The 23,415-nt window shown below is 50.4% G+C and overlaps 1 long non-coding RNA gene across 11 annotated transcripts in view; it reads left to right on the forward strand.

The window, feature by feature from the left end:
• The window catches only part of LOC136792499 (uncharacterized), an 86,481-nt gene that overhangs the window by 34,166 nt on the left and 28,900 nt on the right, over positions 1 to 23,415 (forward strand). For 8 of the 11 annotated variants that reach the window (XR_010836368.1, XR_010836367.1, XR_010836366.1 and 5 more), the window contains 2 exons: positions 19,053 to 19,229; positions 23,207 to 23,378. This is a non-coding gene — a long non-coding RNA (uncharacterized lncRNA). The remainder of the gene's footprint in view (positions 1 to 19,052; positions 19,230 to 23,206; positions 23,379 to 23,415) is intronic. The other 3 variants (XR_010836372.1, XR_010836373.1, XR_010836371.1) reach the window with 1 other exon arrangement.

Raw genomic sequence — 23,415 nt, forward strand, 5'->3', positions numbered from 1 at the left:
CCATGTAATGATATTTCAATGGACAGCAATCAGCCCCTTCCAGAGGAAACCTCCAGGCAGGCCCTTCCTGACTCCTGGTTTTCACAGTCAGGTGCCTTCAGGGCCTTTCTGGACTGAATCTCACAGGACTGGGGTCTGACACGGGCTCGGGGAGGGGAAAGCCAGGGAAGACCCTTCAGTTGGTGTGGGGAGAACGACGTTCTTGGTGGGAATGGTAGGGTTATGATACGTTTCCTAAACCCACTGTACCTAAAAGATTCTCTTTTGTAGACCTTGGAAGGTGCAAGCTGGAAGTCCTTATCTCAGAATAAAGCAGTGGCCCCAGGTCAAGAACCTCCCCAGAGGGAGAAAATCAGGAAATCACACTGGGTTCTTGGTTAGTTATTTACACACTAACTCCTAAGTGTCGTTGGTTGGAAGGTGGTGGTGGTGGTTGGTGGGGTTTTTAATTCTCAGTGATTTCCAGCCAGCTGTGTGTGTGTGGGGGGGGGGGGGGCACTGCCATCGTCTCCATCTGCAGAGGGAGGTTGGTGACCCTCCCGAGGTCTTAGAGGCAGCAAGTGGATGGGCTGGTGGGTTGACCTGCCATCCGGTTCCAGAGTCAGGCTCCTCCCCATGCTGATGCCTGGGGTTCCTCATGCTCATAAAAAGCCACAGGTCAATTGTGCTTATTACCCATTTTACAGATGGAAAGACCAAGGCACACAGAGGTTAGCAATTTCTCACCTTGAAAGTGGCCGAGCCGGGACCCAGCCCAGGCCGCTGGCTCAGGCCCACACTGTAACCACCTGTAATCGCCCCTCAGTAATGAGCCCTTTGAAGAAAGGTGAATCACTTGCCTTGGCCGTGCCTCAGTTTCCTCATTTGCCAAGTTGGGCTCTAGTAATCCTGTCCTACTGACTCACCAGGAGTGGTGAGGGAAGGGCCAAGGCTCCCAGAAACTTCCATCAGGAAGGAGCCCTGGCCTGGGAGGAAGCACGAATTTCAACTTTCCGGGAAAGCCCGAGACAAACGTGGACAAGTTGTTTGCTCTACGTGATACAGAAATTTGGATTATATTCTGACGAGGTAGGACAGGACTGAAGGGTTTTGGATGGAGGATTTGATGATGGCTCCCTCTGGCTGTGGGCAGAGGATTAACTGTACAGAGAGCAGGAGTGGAAGCTGGGACCAGTGAGGAGGCACCTGCAATAGTTCAGTGAGAGATGCCAGATGTCTGGACCATGGTGTTTGCGGTGGATGTGGCTGGACCACTGGAAGTGGAGTTGCCATTTACTGTGACGAGGAAGGCTATGGGAGCGGTAGGCTCTGGGGGGAGATGGAGCTTTCCGAAACCTGCAGTGGCGTTTCGTGGTCCTGATGCTGAGTGCTAGCCCCGCCCTTGGTTCCCATGGCCTCTTTCCATCTGCACGGTGGGTCCTGGCATGTCCACTCATCATGGCCCTTCCTGAATTCCCAGCTCCAAGGTTGCCCAGGGAGCCCAGCCTGGACTATATCCTGAAGTCGAGGTTTATTCCTGAGAAGGATGAATAGCCCTCACAATTAGCGAGCGGATGAATCGTTGAAACTCATTGGTGGCCCCAAGTCCCTTGGGCCCATTGCGGAGCTTTATCTCTGTCCAGGTGTGTTTGTCAGGGAGTGTGAACTTTAATGAGGGATATTTGCTGCAAGGAGAGTCCTGCATCTTCAAATGCTATCACCTGGGATAAAAGAGGGAGGGGCTTTTATAGACGTGTAGCTTATCACATTAAATAAAACATCTTAATATCCACTGCTATTGGATAAGTTTTGCTGTACAATCTGAAAGAGCAGTTTATGTGACAGTGATGTGTTTCTTTGTGACACTGACGTGTTTCTTTAAAAACAGAAACAAGAAAACTCATTTACCTAGCTTTTAAAATAAAAATGCAAGTGCCCATCTTCTAATTATTCATTTGTGCAATAAAATCTACAAAGCACCTACTAAGTATAGGGCCCTGGTTAAGGAGGAGAGGGCTGAATCAGATTTTGTTCTCAGGGAGCCCCTGGCTGGTGGGGGACATGAACATGGACGTAACTAGCACACGATGGACAGTGGGTTAGTGCAGTGAAGCGTCCTGAGGTTCAGAGCAGCGAGGGATTGCTGGGGGCAGGGGGTCAGAGAAGGCTTTTTGGAGGTGATGGCGTGTCCATTAGCTTGCTTTTGGTGGCAAGTAAGAGCAGCTCGTAATGAACCTGACTCACATGGTGAGGGAGTTCATTATCTCCCACGACAGAGACCAGCCGTCAGGTAGACTTCAGTGTGGGTAGATTCAGCAGCTGTGCAGTTCCCCAGGGATCCAGGATGAGCTGGCCTCCCTCCAACCTGCAGGGAACCCAGGCCAGGCTCTTGGGAGGCCTCCCTCAGCTCAGGTTTCATGGCAGCCTTGGGAACATCCAGTGGGGGAGAGATGTGACACCCTCCCTGCAGCACCGCAGCCTCTTCGGGTCTCTCACAGCCCCCCGTCACTCTCCCTGGGTCGAAGAGCGTCTCCTGCTGTGATCCCCTCCCGGGAATCTCCTTCCAGATGTCCCTCTTGTCTCGTGCGGTGGTGGTCACTGGCTCCCATGGATGTTTCCAGAACTCTCTTCAGAATGAGTAGGTTACAACACTTCTAGCTTTGGGACTTCAGCCAAAACTCCAAGTCCTTCAGGAAAGTCTCCTTCAAAGTCCACTGGAGGAGAGTAGTACTTTTTCTTGGAAAGAGGATTTGGGAGCAATATTGGTGTCTGCCAAGGCCCCCTCTTCCACCCACAAGGACACAGCCAGTGCTTGGCCGGCGGTCAGGGGTCAGTGCTGCGGGCCGGGACTCTGGCTCTGTAGCCCTGCAGCCACGGGCCCCAGGGGGTGTCAACCCTGCCCAGCCTGACTCTGCCCCTGTAACCTGAGGCTCCCGATGGGGCCGTGTGACTGCGCCCAGGTGAGGATTAAGCGAGTTAACGCACAGGAGCGCCCAGGCCCCAGGCCCCACGCGGTAAGTGCCTGTGGGGTCAGCCCGTTGTCGTCAGCGGATCGCCAGTCGGGGTCACAGATGAGTCTGGTCAAGAGGCTGCCCTGGAATCAGGGCTTTGGGTTTAGGAAGAGAGATTTCTGTAGGGATGCTTGGAGATTTAGCCCGTCATTGGCGGCTTTGCTTCCAGTAGCTCTCGAGAGACAAGCCATAAAAGGTCGTTTCTCCTCAAGCCGAGAGCAGAACGGGCTGCGGGTGGGGGGGAACGGCGGCCTGACTCCCCGGGGTGCGCCCACCCTGAGCTGCCGTCAGGCGGCCAGACACAGACGCACCTCCCAAAGCTCGGGCCCAGGGCCTCTGCTCTTTCTCCTCCTGCTTCCTAATTGACAAAAAAAATCCCAAAGCCTCCATTACTACAGATTCCCTGACTCTCTGTAGTGGACCAGTCTTGAGGATAAAGCACAGTCTTCCTTGAGTGCTTTTGTCCTCTGGGTATCCTCTTTGATCTTGAGACCAGGAAGAAACACGTGTTCTCACTCAATGCTGGAAAACGCATCCCTCGCTCATTCTTTTTTTTTTTTTTTTTTTTTCGCGGTACACGGGCCTCTCACTGCTGTGGCCTCTCCCGTTGCGGAGCACAGGCTCCGGACGCTCAGGCTCAGCGGCCATGGCTCACGGGCCCAGCCGCTCCGCGGCACGTGGGATCTTCCCGGACCGGGGCACGAACCCGTGTCCCCTGTATCGGCAGGCGGACTCTCAACCACTGCGCCACCAGGGAAGCCCCCCTCGCTCATTCTTAAATCTCTCCTTCCCTCCCTTTTCTGGCTAAATGTCTAGATTTGTGTTCTCTTTCCCTCTCAGGGCTGGCAGATGTTTAAGTACCTGCAGGCTGTAAAGCAGGTTGTAAACACAAGGTGATGTTGTTACTTATGACCTTCCATTATAATAACGGCACACTGCCCGCTCCCCTCAACCCGGGCCACTGTGATTCATCATTCGTGCGTAAATGTTACTGAGCACTTACTGGGTGCTGGGGATGCAGTGGTGACCAGTGTCCCTGTCCTCCTGGAACTTATATTTGAATGGGGGAGATAGAGAGTAAATGTGTGAACGAAGTAAGTGCAGGGTGGTGTCAGACCATGCTGAGTCCCATGAAGGAAAGGAGGGCTGACATGACACATGGGAGGGGTGGCCGACTGTGGACTGGGGAGTTGGCAGGTCTTTTGAGGAGGGGCCACTTACCCTGCCTTGTCTGATGAGAAGGAGGCAGCTGAGGGCAGGCATATTTAGGGAAGGTCTCTCGTGGTGTTGCGACCTGAAGTGCGACAAGCCTGAGGGATGTGGTTACGCAGCAGTGACGGGCAGGACAGCTGGGGTGCGGGGAGCGCAGGCAGAGACGGCATGTGAGAGGAGACAGCCCCATGCGAGGGGGCACTGGGGGGCTTCACTTAGAGAGCAGCCGTGATCTGATTCAGGCATTGAAAGGGGCCCTTCCACTGGGGTTGCTCGTGAGCAGGAGGGGGGGCAGGCCCATCGAGGGTCAGCTGATGCTAGAAAAGTGAATGAGAAATTACGCGCTCTGCAAACTGTAGAGTGCCGCCATCTGAGGGACGACGGGCTAGCACCTGCCGTGGGCTCAGTGACCTCTGAGGCTGTTGATGGTGACGGCGATGAGGGAGATGACCTCGGAGCATCCTTCTCAGCCTGCGTTTCTACAGGATAAAGGTCTGAACCAGGGGATGGAACTGGTCCCAGCAAAAAACCACATGGAGCTGATAAGGCCAGGAATGAAGGTCACCAGAGTGTCATCAAATGCAGTTGTGATGATGATGAGGATGGTGACGATGATGTCATCTAGAAGTTTAAGCCCTGAGTCCTATGGGCAGACGGTGCTGAGCACTTCATTGCTACTTTCTGCTCTAATCTGTCCCATGATCCTGTGCAACAGGGACTCTCATTATCCTCATTTTTCAGGTGAGGAAACTGAGGCACAGAGAGGTTACATAACTTGCCTGAGGTCACACAGCTAGTAAGTGGTGTGACCGGCTGGGATTTGGACCCAGAGAATCCTTCTCCAGAGGCCGTGCTCTCAGGAAGCTAACTGTTGTGATGTGCTGTCTGCCTGCACAGAAAACACTCAGGAACGGTTTCACTCTGTGACCATCTTAGGTCACGTTTCTTGGTATTCCAACATCTGGCCTCTAAAAAGGCAAGATGGAAATACTTCACCCAGGTGTTTCCTCTTTTCCAGACTCCGTCCACCCCGTCTGTGACCTCCCACTCTCTGCTCCTGTCTCATCCACCGCCCCTGCTAAGAATAGGCAAAGCCTGATTCCCCAGTGCCTGCAGAGCAGGGCTGCAGAGCTGGCAGGCGGGCTCTGGGCCCTCACCTCCAGGTGAGAATAGGCAGGATCTGTAGCTTTATGTCCCACGATGGACTGCGCTCAAGTTCACGCTACACACTGGGACCCGCCTGCAGTGGGGAAAGCAAGGGGCTTCGAGCTGTTATTCCTGGATTGAGAGGTTTCCATCGCTCACGTGAGACCCTAAAACCAGAGACGACAGCAACGATGGCCCCTCCCAGGAGGCCAGAGAGTAGCTGAACCTGAGCCCCATTCTGTGCCGCGGAGACAGACCCACCCCCGCTGGGCTGGAGCAGCTTCCTAAGGCTTGTCTCCGACCCGCTCACAGCAGTGCCTGCCAGGGACAGGAGGAGCTTGGCGGAGATTCAGTCCCGGAGCAGTAATGATGGAAACACAGTTTCCAGGGACCAGACGATTAAATATTCACACCGGGTGAACTCTGCATCTGAGCTGAGCAGAATCCTGCCATCTGGACATTGCAGGCGGCTGGTGCAGTGTCTGCAGGGCACAGCAAACCCTTCTGATCACACTGAGCCCAGTAGCGGCTCCCTGAGACTGAGCTGGCAGAAGAATTGGGTCTTCCTTGAAATTGTGAGAAATTTATAACTGTGGGGCCTCCCTTCTGCTGCATTCACAATGTCATACATCCTGGCTCAGACCCTCAGAAGCCCACGTCCTGTCCTGAGACTCTTCTGGCTTCGGGGCTTCACTGCACACAGGGGTGGAATGGGCCAGTGGGGGAGTTTTCTTGGCCTGGGGCATCCCCTCGGTTGCTGGGAGGGGCTCATCTAAGGGGAGCTTGGGGCCCTGGAGCCATGGGTCCCTCTCTCAGGCTGCAGCCAACACTGGGTTTCCCTGCAGATCTGGAAGAAGGTTCCTCATCATAAAGGCCACACCTGTTCCTCCAACTCCCACGCCCTTTCTTAGTGCCTGGTGGGTTCTGGTCTCCCAGAAGCTGGTGTTTTCCTTTACTAAAAATCACTGGATCATGGCATTGTTTGTTCATTTGCTTTTGGGGAAGAGGGTATTGAACCCCCCATTAGAATTTTAGCTCCAGGAGGGAAGGGATTTTGTTCATTGTTGTATCCAGGGCAGTGTCTGGCTCAGTATGTGTTTGTTGGAATGTTAAATTAATAAATGAATGAGAGGACTTCCCTGGTGGTGCAGTGGTTAAGAATCCGCCTGCCAGGGCTTCCCTGGTGGTTGAGAGTCCGCCTGCTGATGCAGGAGACATGGGTTTGTGCCCCGGTCCGGGAAGATCCCACATGCCGCGGAGCGCCTGGGCCCGTGAGCCATGGCCACTGAGCCTGCGCGTCCGGAGCCTGTGTTCCGGAACGGAAGAGGCCACAACAGTGAGACGCCTGCGTACCACAAAAAAAAAAAAAAAAAAAAAGAATCCGCCTGCCAATGCAGGGGACACGGGTTTGAGCCCTGGTCCAGGAAGATCCCACATGCCGCAGAGCAACTAAGCCCGTGCGCCACAACTACTGAGTCTGTGCTCTAGAGCCTGCAAGCCACAACTACTGAGGCTGCATGCCACAACTACTGAAGCCTGTGCACCTAGAGCCCGTGCTCCACAACAAGAGAAGCCACTGCAATAAGTCCGCACACCGCAACGAAGAGTAGCCCCAGCTCGCCACAACTAGAGAAAGCCCACGTGCAGCAACAAAGACCCAATGCAGCCAAAAAAACAAAAAAGAACCAAAACAAAACAAAAAAATAAAGGAATGAGGGATCCTATCTGTCCCTTTCAACCCAGCACCTAGCAGACAGCCTGGCACGCAGTAGGACTCAATAAATATTTGCCAGATAAATAAGTGAATGAATGAATGAAACTTCTCAATCCCCTCTCCCCCCACCCCCCACACCTCTAACACCTTCAGGACCCCCTCCCCATCTCATTCCAACATCCCTGTTTCCTGGCCTTCATCGTGGATTTGGGGCCCCTGTGCACTGCCAGTGCCCTTCTTTAACTGCCTGCCTCCTGCCTGGGTGACAAGTGACTCAGCCTTGGCAGCCGATCGCTGATGCTCCAGCCCTGCAGGCCGCCGCCACGTGTGAGGCTGACCCAGGAGCGCTGTCCTCCCACCATCTCTCCCCCCCACCATCCCCGCTGAGCCCGTGGGCTCGCAGAACCTCTTCTGATTGGCCCGCTGCCATGGGTCTTACTCCCGGAAGCAAGTTCCCGCAGAGACAGACCTGGTTCCCTGAGTCTAGGAGTCAGTCATCTACTTGCACCAGTGCTAAAATCGTCGTTATTTCCCCAAACTCAGCTGCACCTGTGGAGATGAAAACACAAGACAGCCTATTTTTAGCAGGTGACAGAGGGCACGCAGGGAACTATAATTAGCATGTCGTTCAAAGGGTGGTGTTTCCAACTCAGTGCAGAGTGACTGCCCAGTGGGTCCCCTCAGCTCAGCATCCGTCTCTGGTGTCTGATGTGGGACGGAGCCAGCTGCATGGAGGGAAGACCTGGACTCCCCTGGAGTCCCAGGAAGGGGGTGAAGTCCTTTGCGGGTGGTGCTCCGCATGCTTGCTCCCCACCTTTCCCCTTCTGGAGTGTTGTTTGCAGAAGGCTTGATTCTGCCCAGATCTGAGTGCTGTCCTCTTGCAGGGACGACCCAGCCAGGCCAGTGTGAAAAGGATACCTTGTCACATTGGTGTCGGGCTTGAGGGTCATCTGTCCCCCTGGTCGGAGACTGGGCAGGTGTTCTGAGCTGTGGCAGAGGTTTCGGGGTGTCCCTCCCCACCCAGTTTCCCTCTCTCACGTCTCTCATAAAAGCAGGGAACCTGGCTGCCTAGAAGAATGACTACATTTCCCAGACTCCCTTGTTACCAGAAGTGGCCAGTGGGGTGTGAGCATCGTCTCTCTTTCTCTTTCCATTGGCTGGGAGAGAACAGGGATGCAGAGTTAAAAGACAGAAGGACACTCAGTTTCCTTATTTGTGCAATTGATAGGTAATTGTATTGACTTCCTCTGATTTCTGTAAATTAGGAATTTTTTCATTTGCCGTAAGGTGGAAAACCCAACTGCAAGGCCAAGGTAAAAAGGGATTTTTTTTTGGCTTAGGCACGTGGATGTTTCCAGAAAGGGCTGCCTCAGGCATGACTTAGGAAGAAGTGGAGACCAAAGGGAGGCATTCTTTAACAAGATAAACATTTATTTCATCTCACTTTTGTGGCACCCCAGGTGAAATGACGGTCACACTGACACAGACAGGCTCGACCTTGGTAAAGCTCAAGGAACACAGCAGATTGATGGGGAGGCGGACAGTGTGGTCAGAGCACCCGAGGCTCTGAAAACTCGTGGATTACAGGAGCTCTCCCTGTCTCTTTGTTCTGGGCCTGGGGACCCAGCTTGTCTTACCTGCACCTGTTGTTTTCACAGCAGCTTTGTTAAGGTCACAAACAATTCTGCCTTGAAAGGACCACAGAATCTCATTGTAACCCAGGTGTTGGCTGGTAGATGTGCTCAAATCCTGCACCTACAGGAGTCCAAAATGGGCACTTTTTACTGGGGACTGTGGAGCAACACAGAGCGAGGTGATTTGGTGATTTTATCAATGTATGCCCTGGTCCCTTGGCCATTTCTCTCAAATCCAGCATCAGGATGTGTTGCTTAGCAACCGAATTTCCTTCTACCTTCTCCAGCCCGATATCACCTCTGTATCTCCACTTAGGTCTGAGTAGTTATTTTTTTGTGGTCTTTTCCCGATTTGGGGCCTACATTTTCCAAGCCCAAGTGGCTTCTCAGGATAATTTCCTCACAATTACGGAAGTTCCTCTAGTCTGAGCAGCTCTCATCCCAGCTGAGAAGAGATGTGTTTTCTCCCCATTGACACTCACTCATGGCCACTTCCTGACTGTCTGCTCTATGCCAGATACTGGGCCTGTGCTTTTTCCTTATGATCTCATTATTCTGCACCTGAGCTCCATGAGGTAGAGACTGTTTTCCCATTTTACAGATGAAGAAACTGAGAATGATTCAGGAGAAAGGCCTTGATGGTAATCGGGGGAATTGGGGTTTGCCTGGTGCTGTCTCACCCTACAGTCCAAGCTCCTACCCATTGCTCACTGGTCACCCAGTTTATTTATTTAAAAAAATTTAAAAAAATTTTTTTAACATCTTTATTGGAGTATAACTGTTTTACAATAGTGTGTTAGTTTCTCCTTTACAACAAAGTGAATCAGTTATACACATACATATGTTCCCATAGCTCTTCCCTCTTGCGTCACCCTCCCTCCCACCCTCCCTATCCCACCCCTCTAGGTGGTCACAAAGCACAGAGGTGAACTCCCTGTGCTATGCGACAGCTTCCCACTAGCTATCTAATTTACATTTGGTAGTATATATATGTCCCTGCCACTCTCTCACATCATCACAGCTTACCCTTGCCCCTCCCCATATCCTCAAGTCCATGCTCTAGTAGGTCTGTGTTTTATTCCTGTCCTACCACTAACCTCTTCATGACATTTTTTTTTTCTTAGAGTCCATATATATGTGTTAGCATATGGTATTTATTTTTCTCCTTCTGACTTACTTCACTCTGTATGACAGACTCCAGGTCCATCCACCTCATCACAAATAACTCAATTTCATTTCTTTTTATGGCTGAGTAATATTCCATTGTATATATGTGCCACGTCTTCTTTATCCATTCATCTGTCGATGGACACTTAGGTTGCTTCCATGTCCTGGCTATTGTCAATAGAGCTGCAATGAACATTTTGGTACATGACTCTTTATGAATTATGGTTTTCTCAGGGTATATGCCCAGTAGTGGGACTGCTGGGTCGTATGGTAGTTCTATTTGTAGTTTTTTAAGGAACCTCCGTACTGTTGGTCACCCAGTTTAAATCATCCCCAGGCCACGTCTCCACTTTGCCACACCCACCCATCACCAGGACGATCCCTCACTCCAGGGGCGGGCACATGTGCTCTGTGAAGAGTCAGAGAGAAACTCTCTTAGGCTTTGTGGGGCACCTGCTTTCTGTGGCGGCTTCTTCCCTCTGCTTAGCGGGAGACAACATGTAAATGAATCAGCATGGCAGTGTTCCAGTAAAACTTGATTTACAACTACCTGCATCTCCAGGTAGTTGGCCCGAAATTTGCTGAATATTCACTCAATATTTTTCTTTAAATAAACCCATGTTTGTTTTCACTGAAAGACTTATTTGAGAGGGAAAGCATATCACTGGTGTAAATGGGAAACCAGCATGTCTTGTTTCAGGAGGATGGTAACCATAGAAATAAAAACAGTACACCTAAACAGAGGGGCTGCATTCTGCACTAAGCTGGGGCCTGCCTGTTCTTTCTTTGTTTCAAAGGATGATGCGCAAGACTTAGAGAGGTGCTAAAGGCATATTAGCACCAAATCAAGATGTTGTCTTTGAGGTAATTGGAAGAGGTGAGGAAGAATCATTACAGGGTGCAATGTTTGTCTTGTGAAATGACCTCATGCATTGTGCTTTGTGAAGCTCTGAAGCCAGAGAAGGGAGCTGGGAGGGTGGGAAGCCTTGCTTTCACATTGGAGCAGTGAGTCAGGAGACCCTATGCAGGCAGTGGGGGGAGGGGGATGCAGGACTTACAGGGCAAAGGACTGTGGATGTGGCCTCAGTGCTGGCTCCCTCAGAACTCTGTGGGGCGGCCGTGGTCCTAGCCAGAGCTGATACCTGCAGGTAGCTATCAGCTCTGGCTCCAAGGGCAGGCTGAAGGTGGCCTCTCAAGTTTTATTGTGTCAGAGGAACTCCCGCTACAACATCAAGAAATGATTAACCTTGATTTCCCTTCATTATGGGAAATCATTTCCCTTTTCCCTCTCATTCTTCCACTTACCTTTCTTCTGTATCTCGCTTACTTTCTCTGATATTTGTATATTTACACACACACACGCATTTTGTCTCCTAAAAAAAAAAATCACATATTCTAGTTACCTTTTATTTCCAGCAACTACTTCCTCATCCCCTTCCAAGAGCAGCCAAACAAAGAATTAATTTAGATTTTTCTGCAATGTCAGGGCCTCTCATGAAATTACTCCCGCTCTCTTGTGGAAGCCCTGGTAACTTAGTTTAATGATCTCCTCCCCCTTACATCCTTAAAAACTGCCTCATGTGTTTTCTGGCATGGGGCAATCTTAATTCTATTGGTAGTTTTAGGTGTCCTTACATTGCCCGGAACTCAAAACCTCATCTCCACCTTGCTCCCCCTCCCCTCTTGTCTCTACGGGGAGCGGCCCCTCCCTGGTGTCCCCTTTTTTTCTGCACTTCTTTGCTCCCTGACATCCCCGTGTTTTCTTCCCAAGGCATCTTAGATTTGATGAAATGCTCGAGTACTTCAGGTAATAATAACGGTAGCGAAGAGGAAAACAGCAAGGTGTGTTTCTCAGGGGACAGTAGAGGTGAGGTGGTGACCGTCCACCTGATGCTGGGACTCCAGTGCCTGTCCCAACGGTTTGGTCATTAGGATGATAGAAAGTTCTGAAAGTGTGTCCTGGATTCTGGCAGCCTTGAAATGCATTTTTCCATCCCAGATTCCTGGGAGAGTGTTATGGAGATGTTCCCAGCGAAATGATGAAAATTGAGTTGTTTTATGTCAGTAACACATGAGTGTGACCGTGACTGAGGAAGCAGGGGCTGACTGGCTTCCTTTCCTCAGGGGCACTGAGGGTATAAGTCCTAAGTGAGTTATCAGGTTGTGGGGTTAGGGACCACCGGGCCCCTGTGGGTGGGGTCCGGCTGTTGCCCCCCCCCTCCCCAGGGAAGACCTCTGTGGGGTGTCCGCTGGGCACGGTCCCCAGGGGCCCGGGGATTAGCTGGGCAACAGGAGCAGGGACATCCCAGAGCACGAATCACTGCAAGGAGGAGACGGGACGTTCTCACTGCCCTTTTCCAGCTGGCCGCAGCGGACTCCTCTTCCGTGGGTGGAAGATGGATGATTTCGTTATTTGTGGCCCTCTCCATCAATCGGGGAGTTTGGGCTAAAGCGAGCACTTTCCCCGCGTGTGTCGCTTTCGCTCGCTGTTATTCACCACGTTTAACCCTTTGTTCACCTCCAGGAGCCGGGGCCCTGGGGCGGAGCAGCTGTCCCTGACTTGACAGTTTTTACTCTTCAGGGGCTGCGGGGAGGGGACGGGGCGCAGGAGGGGACAGGGCTGGGAGGGAGGGTCCCGCTCCAGGTGGGCTGGGGCAACCGAAGCTTCGACGGCTGGCCGATGAAGGGAGATTACAGGAGGGACCCTCGTGGGGCCTCAAAGCGCGGCCCATTGCCAAGAAAATCCCTCATGGGAGGAGGAGACAGAATGCAGAAGAGAAAAGAAATAGCCAGAGTTCTCTGCCAAGGGAGTGTCGCAGCTTTTGATTCAAGATGAGATGTGTCCCTGTTTGTGTACAACGAATTTTCCTCCCAAATGAGGGGTTTTGTCTGTCACTCGACTGTTTCAGTAGTGGCTGAGTCTCCCTCACTGTAATTAAGCTAGCATGTGCCTCTCTAGTTTGGGAAGCAGGCTGTTTGTGTTAATATGTTGGGGAAGCGAGCAGGCTGGAGTTGCTCCCTGGGTCCAAGAAGGAAAAAGCAACAAAGAATGGAAGAGAACACCTCCAAATAGAGACTTGGCTCCAGACGCGATGATGTCTTTTGGAAAAATGAGCAGGTTCCCCTGAATGAAGGGGCCCTGGAACCTTGCTCTGGTTAGAGGAACTGTGAAAGGAGAGAGGAGGTTGCACGCAGAGGTTGTGCGAATGGGATCAAAGCTCACATGTCTACAGAGGGCGCCTCCCGGAGGGCAGGTGTATGTGAGGAAAGCTGGTTGAGTGTGTTTTTTCCACCCAGTTGTATTGTTTGCATGGTAAATAAATGCTCTCATTTTTCTTGAAAAACTTGGCTCTCTTGATTCATCTTTTGTTCTGTTGTTCTTAGCAGAGACATGGGTAAAGAGGTTTGTTTACCAAAAAAAGCCCAGCAGTCAGAGAGATGATAAATAGTAATGACCGTCAGGGCCAACAGAGGGTGTTAAGCACTGTGTCAAGTTCAGCCTCACACCCAGCCCAGTGAGGGCAGCCGTGACTTGCTCAGGTCATGAGTTGCCTGATGGAAGGTACATCCAACCTGCCATGGCTTTCATTTTTCAGAGGAAGTTGGAAATCTAGATTTTTATGTGAAACCTTCTCTATTTTTTTCCCAGCTTTATTGAGGTACAGTTGACAGCTAATACTGTAAGACATTTAAAGTGTACAACGTGATGATCTGATATATTGAAATATACATTATGGAATCTTCTCATTTTTTTAAAAAAAAATTATTTATTTATTTTTGCTGTGTTGGGTCTTCGTTTCTGTGCGAGGGCTTTCTCTAGTTGCGGCGAGCGGGGGGCCACTCTTCATCGCGGTGCGCGGGCCTCTCACTGTCGCGGCCTCTCTTGTTGCGGAGCACAGGCTCCAGACGCGCAGGCTCAGTACTTGTGGCTCACGGGCCCAGTTGCTCAGCGGCATGTGGAATCCTCCCAGACCAGGGCTCGAACCCGTGTCCCCTGCATTAGCAGGCAGATTCTCAACCACTGCGCCACCATGGAAACCCCTCATTTTTAGTGTTAAAAACCAATTGCACACACCAGCGAGTTGAGGGCTGGTCACAGCACATCTCCTGGCTGGATGTGGTCTCAGGTCTGTTACTTGCCATCTGGGGTGCACTGTTAAACTTTACATTTTCTTTTTTTTTTTTTTTTTTTTTTTCCGGTACGCGGGCCTCTCACTGTTGTGGCCTCTCCCGTTGCGAAGCCCAGGCTCCGGACGCGCAGGCTCAGCGGCCATGGCTCACGGGCCCAGCCGCTACTGCAGTATGTGGGATCCTCCCGGACCGGGGCACGAACCCGCGTCCGCTGCATCGGCAGGCGGACTCTCAACCACTGCGCCACCAGGGAAGCCCTAAACTTTACATTTTAAGTAGCAAAATTTGCTTCTTAACTTTGGTGAATGATTCATTTCATCTGTCTCAGACTCAATTTTTCTACCCACAAAATCAGCTCTTTCTATTTCTGCCATGGGTTATGTTTAAAGGCTCTAAACCTGATTCCCTTATTCTCCTTTAGGTTTGGTTTGTGTGGGAAATATCTCAACAGCCCCAATCAGAATGTCTGTAAGGTCTTTATCCAGTGTCTGTGGGCTCTGAATTAGGAGTTAGTTTTGGCTGCTATGACAGAGACCTTGGCTTATACAAGATAGGTGTTTATTTCTCACTCGCTGGTGTGGCAGTTCTGGCCCATGAAGCTGTCAGGGGCCCAGGCCCCCTCTATCTTTTTGCTCCACTATGCCAAAACCACTGGCTTGATCCACTTGGGGCAGATGCCCCACAGTTGTCTGCATTTCAACTCTGAGAAGAGAGAAAAGGAGAGGAATAGGGCACATGCTTCCCTTCATTGGCACAGCCTGGCAGGGATACTCCTTACCTGTGTTCACATTCCACTGGCCAGTACTTACCTGGCCACAAATCACTGCAAGGGAGGCTTGAAACTGTAGTCCTAATTCTGCACTGATAAATGTGCCTGCTGAACCACAGGGGTTCTGTTACTAAAGGAAGAAAGGGTGTATAGATGATGAGGGACAGTTAGTTACTGCAAGCAGACAGGTAGCCAACTCAGAGTAAAAACAAGAAAACAAAATCCTACTGTCTCAACAGAGATTCTCAACTAGCTTTCAGTTTTACTCCTGACAGATGGAGATTACTTGGTTTTCAACCTCTTTAACAAATTTTGAAGCAAAGTTGTTTTTTTTTCTTCAAATTAATGCTACAATATTATGTCCCAAACCTCAGTAACTTTTGTCTTTCCTTCATCATTTTGGACACATTTGTGTATCAACTGAATTATTTTTTGCCTTTAAAAAGATTCTAAATAGACTCAGTTTTTTTTCCAAATACGTTTATTTTAAAAAGAAATTTTGCTGAATGATAATGAAAATACAACATCAAAATTTGAGGGGTGCAGTCAAAACAGTGCAAAGAGGAGAATTTATAGCTTTAAATGCATATGTTAAAAAAGAAGAAAGATAAAAAATCGATGACCTAAGATTCCACCTTAAGACACTAGGAAAAAAGATGAAAGCAAACACCAGATAAGTTGAATTAAGAAAAGATAAGGAACTAAAGCAAATGAAATAGAAAACAGAAGTCAATAGATAAAATTAACAAAGCTAAAAGTTAGTTCTTTACAAAGATCACAGAGTTGATAAACCCATAACTAACATTTTTCTGCATCTTTTTTTTTTTTTTTTTTTTTTCGGTACGCAGACCTCTCCCGTTGTGGAGCACAGGCTCCAGACACGCAGGCTCAGCGGCCATGGCTCACAGGCCCAGCTGCTCCGTGGCATGGGGGATCCTCCCAGACCGGGGCACGAACCCGTGTCCCCTGCATTAGCAGGCAGACTCTCAACCACTGTGCCACCAGGGAAGCCCGTGCATCTTGATTTTATCACTCAATTCCTGGTAGAAATACTTCAAGTCACCTTCTATAGCTCTAAATTAAAGTAATTCATTACTTTAAAATTAAATACTTCAAGTCACCGTCTATAGCTCTAAGTTAAAGTAATTCTTTACAGCGGCTGTGCAATATTCCACAGATATACTCGTAAAGTACTTAGCCAGTCCATTAGTAAAGGGAATTCGTTTTCCGGTTCCAGGCCACTAAAAACAACACTGTAGTGACATCCTTGTGTGTATTGGTACAAGATATAAGTACTTTTACTTCTATGGGATGTATTTCCAACAATTTTTGAGCTCCGAAGAGATGCATTTTTCCATGGATTGTCTATTTATAGCCATTGCCTCTTTTTCTTATCAATTTGTAAGAGTTCTTTGTATATTGAACTATATTAAATGAATTCTTCATCTATTATTGACTTACAAATACTTTTACAGACATATATACTGTTTATGTAATCATTTTATGTACAAAAGTTGCAAATTTTAATATTTTCAATATGTCTTTTTTCCCCCTTTTGTGCTTTCAGGATTATCTATCTTGGTTTGTAACGTCTCACCAGCCTCTCTAAATCGTATTTGCAATATCCCAGATTTTCTGGCAAAATTTTTATACAAGGCATAAGATGCCTCCTTCGGGTTCTGTCTTGGCTTCAGGGAGCTTTCTTGTCCATGGTCGTGCCCTTCCTGGAGAGCCCACTCCTGGTGACTGAACGAGGCAGGGGTATAAAGCCTGGACATTTGGCCCCAACGTGGGCTGACCCTTACAAGCTCCAGAGCTCCCCACAGGTTTTGCTGAGGTTTTGTCAGGCCTGCATCAAAGATCACACTCTCCCCTGCCTGGCCTTCTTCCCCCACTTCACTTCACAAGTGTTGATCCCCCAAAATATCTTGAACTGAAAACTCCAGTCTCTGCCCCTGGGGACTCGCACCCAAGGCAAGAGCAATGAGAAATGGGTTGGTGTGAGGATGTAGTGGGGAGTGACTGTGGTTCAGCTCTAATGGCACAAGCTCCATCTGGTTCTCCGTTTTCATTGGGAAGCTCACATGTTTCCTCAGTTGGAGGGGCTCCAGGTTGACAAACATAAAATTTGTCATATTCAGGGGGTTGTGATGTGATCTGATTTGTCTGAGACATCGGGAATAGCCTGGTATTCTTATTTTTAAATAGTTATTTCTACGTGGGACCAGACCTCTTCTCTCTTGGCCACGTTCGCAGGCTCAGCTTTGTTCTGGATCCCTCCCCGGCTAACAGGCATCGGGTTCCCTCACACCCCATGCGGTCCCCAGCCCCCGGGGGGACAGCTCTCCCCTTCCCGGGGCTGCTCCGCTCACTTCAGCTCCTCTCCTCCTCTCACGCCGGCCAGCTGCTCTCTCTGGTCGCACCTCCACCCTGCTGTCCACATGGGTCAGAATCCGTGCACTTGACCACCCGCCCCCTAGATCTCTGACCATCATCTCTTTGAGGATTGTCGTCACAGAGTCCTCCCTGGTCCCCCTGCTTGGCCCTCGCCCCCTGCAGTCTGCTCTCCACCTTTGATCAGAGCGAACCCGTTAGGGGGACGTCAGGTCAGCCAAGTCCCCTGCGCAGGGCCCGCCGTCTCCCCACCTCGCTCCGTGCCGAAGCCCTTTCCGCGGTGGAAGAGGCCCGCCTCACTCTGGCTCCCTCCGCCCCAGTCTCTCTCCCACTTGTCTTCTGTGCACCCTCTGCTCCTGTTGCACAGGCTTCCTGCTCTTCCCGGGAGGGGCCGCGGGGTCTTCAGATTTGCTCTGCACTCCCCGCTCTTCCTCTAGACGCCCACCCGCCTTGCTCCCTCACCTCCTGAGCCCCTGCTCCAATGTCGCCTTCCACCTGCTCTCTATACAACCACAGCCCCTCCCTCCGGGACCACCCCTACCCCCTCCCAGCTCCGTTTTTCACAGGACACTCACTGCCATCTGACTGCTTTATGCCTTCCATATGACTTAAAGCTGGATTCTTCTAGAAGCTGACCCTGAGACTGGGTGTGATCAGCAGTATCAGGAGGAAACCCCAGGGAGCTCCGGCAGGAGACCGGGGAAGGGAGACGGAAGGAGGGTTATCACACTGACCCTGCTGGCGTCCTGAGCAGGTGACCGCCGTGGGACGCCAGGCTCCGTCCTACTGGCCGCCCTGGTAGACGGATTGGAACAGGCCTCAGAGGGGATGCGCTACCGAGGGTGACGCAGCCGGGGACCGCTGCACCAGCTGCCTTCTGCATTCGCTGAAGGCTGCTTCCCAGGATGTCAGCTCCCAGCCACGCGGGCCCCTGCAGCTGGAGGCCTCAGAGGGAGAGGCTCAGGGGCAGTAAGAAGCCACCACGGGGCAAAAATGGTGAGGAACGAGGGGATATGCAGTACCACTGTGTGCTACGCTCACTGTCCTGGGCTGTCACTCGTTGTGCACTGTCTCCCTCTGTAGATCATGAGCTCCTGAAGCTGGGTCTTTATCTGTTCTGTTCTCTGCTGCATCTCCAGGGACCTCAGCCGTGCCTGGCACATAGTTGGTCCTCCCGACATATGTGCAGAAGGAATGAGTGAAGGCTCAGAGATCTGCCTCTTAGGCTGTAGAGCAGGAGATTGAGAATCTTTAAAAATCCCCAATTCTAGGGCTTCCCTGGTGGCGCAGTGGTTGAGAATCCGCCTGCCGATGCAGGAGACACGGGTTCGTGCCCTGGTCCGGGAAGATCCCACATGCCGTGGAGCAGCTAAGCCCGTGAGCCATGGCCGCTAGGCCTGCGCGTCCGGAGCCTGTGCTCCGCAACGGGAGAGGCCACAGCAGTGAGAGGCCCGCATACCGCAAAAAAAAAAAAAAAAAAAAAAAAAAAATCCCCAATTCTAGACTGAATGATCTGACCCTGTCATTTTGCAGACCTTACTCCCGTTGCTTTCTTGGCTGGTTCTGAGGCTGCTGCCACTTGTGGCCCAGTCTGCTTTCTCGACAGCAGCGGCGTTGCAGAGGGGCTCGGACCCACTGACAAAAGCTCCTGTTCCAGCGGGTGCTTGGCTGATGCCCTTTGATGGTGTCACGGCCACAGATCCTGATGGCAGCCGTGATGGGAACGGTCCCACTTACCCCAGCCATCTCGCTTGATGGGGTGACCAGGAGCCCACAGATTGCTCCTGAGTGCGCCTCTCTAGTGACAGGTTATTCTGAAACCAGCCCATCTGGTTTGATCCGGAGAAGAAAACAACAAATATATGTATTTTTCTTTTTTCCTTTTGGTGGAGAAGTTGCAGTCGTCTAGAAATCATTTCAAGGTCATCCAAATGTCTGAGACCCGAGGACACAGACTCCTGAGCATCGTCTCCATCCTTGAAGGACAAGGTTGCATCTCTGCATCTCCGGCACCAGCACAGGGCCTGGCACGAGGCAGAGCTCAAAGCAGGGAGTGTCTGTTGACTGCCCAGGTGAGGTCAGACAGGAGCCGGCCCACTGGCCTGGAGGACGTCCCACAGAATGGCCGAGTGTTTCCTGATAGATTAAGGCCGGGATTTCTGCAGAGGGAGGCTCTGCGAGCCCATCTCAGGGACATAATGTCCGTTCATCTGTCATTGAGACGTCAGGTTTGAGTCCTTGGTTAAGGTGGTGTTTGCCAGATGTCTCTGTTGTAAAGGATCCTTTTCCCCTTTGTAATTGCTAAGTAACATACAGGGTGATACTTTGGGATCTTGTGTTCCCCAAGATGGTTTCCCCCAGTGGTTTGGGGGGCCCACTGATGGTCTGCACCTGAGTCAATTATTTTTCTAATTCTATCATTTCTTACTTACACATATCAGCTGGCATTATTCAGAAAGAATTGTCCCTGGCCTCAATCACTGTGAACTCACAGATTTTTAGAAAAATATTCAGTGTGTTCCTATCCATTTGCATACATTTTTTTATGCTCAAATATTTTTACATTGTCCAGGGGAAGCCTTTTGTCATACTCTGAGCACTTCCTGGATTCATGGTACAAAGTGACGGTCTGGAATCTTCAAAAAAGTCCACATTATACGAGACCAAATGATGGCACACTGTTCCATGTTAAAGAGAATGAAAGAATCGTGACAACCAAATGCAGTGCGTGATCTGAAATGGAAAAAACCCCACTAAATTTGGACTGTCAGATTATATTACTGTGTCAACATTAACTGTCTTGAGTGTGAAAATGGTATCGATAGTATGTAAGAAAATGTCTTTTTCTGTAGGAGATACACACTGCAGTGTTTAGAAATGAAATATGATCTCTGCACCATTGTCTCAAATCATTTAGCCAGAAAAGGAAAACTACACACACACACACACACACACACACACACACACACACACACACACACAAACACACTCTAAATAATGCCCATGGAGAGAGATGACCCACACGTGGCCTGGTATTGCCAGCTGGTGAATCTAGGTGAAGATTATGTGAATATTCACTGTATTACTCTAAAACTTTTCTATAGGTTTGACATTAAAACAAAATAAGTTGGGAGAAAGAAAATAAAACATAGCAAAAAAAAAAAAATTCAGAAGGGTTGGAATTGTGGTCCGGACTGTGGGCAGCTGGGCTTTCGGCCCCCGTGTCCCAGGCTGAGGCTGATGCTGTGACAAGAGGAACTGGCCAGGCTTTTTTTTTAACCTCCCAAGGATGACATCCAGGCAGATTTGAAGAACAATTCTCTCTCTTATTCAAGAGAAAGAGCTAATGAGGAAAAGAGGGAGGGAGTGAAACGCGAAAGGCAGGAATTGATTAATCAGACGTCTGAGCAGCCTCTCGTGTTGGTTCATTCCTCCTCCATTAGTTATGTAACTCCAACGACAACCTTTAAAAGACCAGAGAATCAAGTCGTAGAGAAGTCAGAAGCCTGTTTCCTAGTAAAAACCCATCATCTCAGATAAAGGTGCCAGTGAAGAAGTGTAACCAACTGGTCATAAGGAGAAAGGATCAAAAGCTAACCTGAACACAGAGATTTTTTAAATTCCGACTGCAGTTCATCTGTTTTTCAAAGAAATCTTTGTAGCAGGAAGGGTTGAGTCCTTTGGGCTGGAATATCAGTGGAGGCAGCCGGACCTCTCACCTAGGCTGAACTTTGGCCCCCAAGGGTGAGTCTGGGAAAAGCCGGTATCGTCTCCTGGGCTTGATACACGGTTAGTGATCAGGTAGCTCCTCCCCTTTGCTTCACAGCAGGAAAGGAAGCCAGTGGGGACGTGGCCTGCTGGGGTGAGCCCATGGATGGGCATTGGGTCTGGTTTGGGTGGCCTCTGGACCCCCGCCCAGTGCTGCATGGGATTCAGAACTCCACGAGCAGAAACGGAGGGGCTTCCTCCTTCGTTTGAAAAGCTCCCAAGACTGTTGGGACTCACGCAGGTTTCTGCTTTGTACTGTATTACAATGTAGTGGCCAGCGTGTGAGAATTAGGATGTTTCTATTTGGGGTGAACGGTGGGGCTCTGCTCCACCTTTCCCCCGGCCCCGCCCCCGCTCCAGGCCACCCGCTGCTGCGGAAGGAAAGGACAGGCTCCCGTGCCAGCCTCCCGTGAAGACACTCCCTGATTGTGCTCCGGGAGAGAGAGAAGCAAATTAGCCGATCACCGCAGCTCTGCTAAAGACTTCACATTCACGCAATTTGCTGTCTGCTTTCCACATGGACAAAGAAACTGAGAGAGGGAACAAATCAACATCTCAGAAAGAAAAAAATATCTTTGATGAGCAAATTAAAAGGAAAGATCTCTTGATTATTGAAAGCACGTGAGGTGCTTCTCACTCCAAGGTCAAAATCCAGCAGCACCTTCGCAAACCAAAGTTTCTATCATTCCGTCAGGAAAATATTCATTCAGGGCGTATGACATATCGGGTGTGACAGGAAAAAATCTGTGGAAAGTAGAACAATGAGGATCTTAATCAAATAGTCAGATGTGGCAGATCTGACCCCTCTGTCCACACCTCCTGGTGTCTGGTGTCTCTTGAGATCCAGGTGACAGCAGTCCGGGGAGGAGATGGACGCCATGTGTGAAAGCAGACAGAGCAGGCAGAGCCAGTTTGCAGGCTATTGAAGCTTCGCAAGGCGGTGGGTCCGACTGTGTGTGTTTTAAAAATAAATTTATGTATTTACTTTTGGCTGCTTTGGTTTTTTGTTGCTGCACGTGGCTTTCTCTAGTTGCGGCGAGCGGGGGCTACTCTTCATTGCGGTGCGCAGGCTTCTCAGTGCGTTGGCTTCTCTTGTTAAGGAGCACGGGCTCCAGGCTCACGGGCTTCAGTAGTTGTGGCAGGTAGGCTCAGTAGTTGTGGCTCGCGGGCTCTAGAGCGCAGGCTCAGTAGTTGTGGCGCACGGGCTTCATTGCTCCGCGGCATGTGGGATCTTCCCGGACCAGGGCTCGACCCGTGTCCCCTGCATTGGCGGGCGGATTTGTAACCACTGTGCCACCAGGGAAGTCTGCCAACTGTGTTTTTGAAGCTCCTTTCTGAGGTTATGTTGTCTTGAGTGGCTCCTGTCCTCCCCTCCCCCCATCATAGTCCTGGACTGGGTTGAGCGACTGACCACTGGCTACACTGGGGACCAGAAGAGGTTTGGCCTCTGGGGTGGGTGAACAGTCCAGGGAGCTGGTGGGGTGTGTGGTCAGTCTCCCTGCTGGCTCAGGTGCAGTTCCGTGGTGCTCCCTGGGAACGTGACACTTAGGGCACACTGCCAACCGACAGCTTGGGGGGCAGGTGACCAGAGGAGCCCCAACCCCACCTGCTTCTCTGCCACGGTGATGACACGGCATGGGTTGGGATCTGTTGCTTGAATTGGAGTGAGGTACTGACTCTTCACTCTCGTCTGTTTTTTGTGTGTGCTTGGCCCTCAGAGGATAGGCCTGTTTATTAAAAACTAGCACCACCTCTTCTTGATTGAGAGGTGAATTCAACTAGAGTCATAGGTCTGAGATCTTTGAACAACTTAGCGTCTGATTGCTCCCGAGGTAAATCATTTCAGCACCCGGGACAGCTCCCGATACATAGTGAGCCCTCAGTGTACATCCGTGTACGGACTGAATATGTCCTAGAACAAGGCCGTGGGTTGCTTAGCGGACAGACGTTGAGGAGCAGAATTTAGTTTCATTTTTTCTAGACAAGGCCTTTCGTTCAGAAGAGGTGGTTGAGAGCAGGAACTCTGCCAGTGCCAATTACTAGCTGGGCAGCCTTCTCATGCCTTAGTGTTCTTATCTGTAAAATGGAGGTAATAGTAACAGTATCCACGGTACGGAGGACTGAGCAATTTAGTACGTGTAGGGTACTGAGAACAGCACTTGCCGAAAGTAAATCCCAGGTTCCTGCTTGTTAAATCACAAAATATTTGCTGTAAAGCTTTGGTACCCAATTTAATTGGATTTGTCTCAAATGGCTTTTTATCTGTTTGGATTGTCCTCAGATAATAAAGACCTCATGTCATTACATGTGGTTTTTGTGAGGAAGGAAAGGCACCGTGGTGTCATGAGAGGAGCTTCGGGGAAACTGACCTGGTCCCTGGGCCAGGATGTGGGCATGCTGAGAATCACAGAAGAATCCCTCAGGGAGGTGACATTTCATCTGAGACATGGCAGGTGAGCTTCAGGTAACTAGGTGAGGAATTGGGGTGGG

The sequence above is a fragment of the Kogia breviceps genome, chromosome 14 (genome assembly GCF_026419965.1).
Source record: "Kogia breviceps isolate mKogBre1 chromosome 14, mKogBre1 haplotype 1, whole genome shotgun sequence".
Taxonomy (NCBI): Eukaryota; Metazoa; Chordata; class Mammalia; order Artiodactyla; family Physeteridae; genus Kogia; species Kogia breviceps.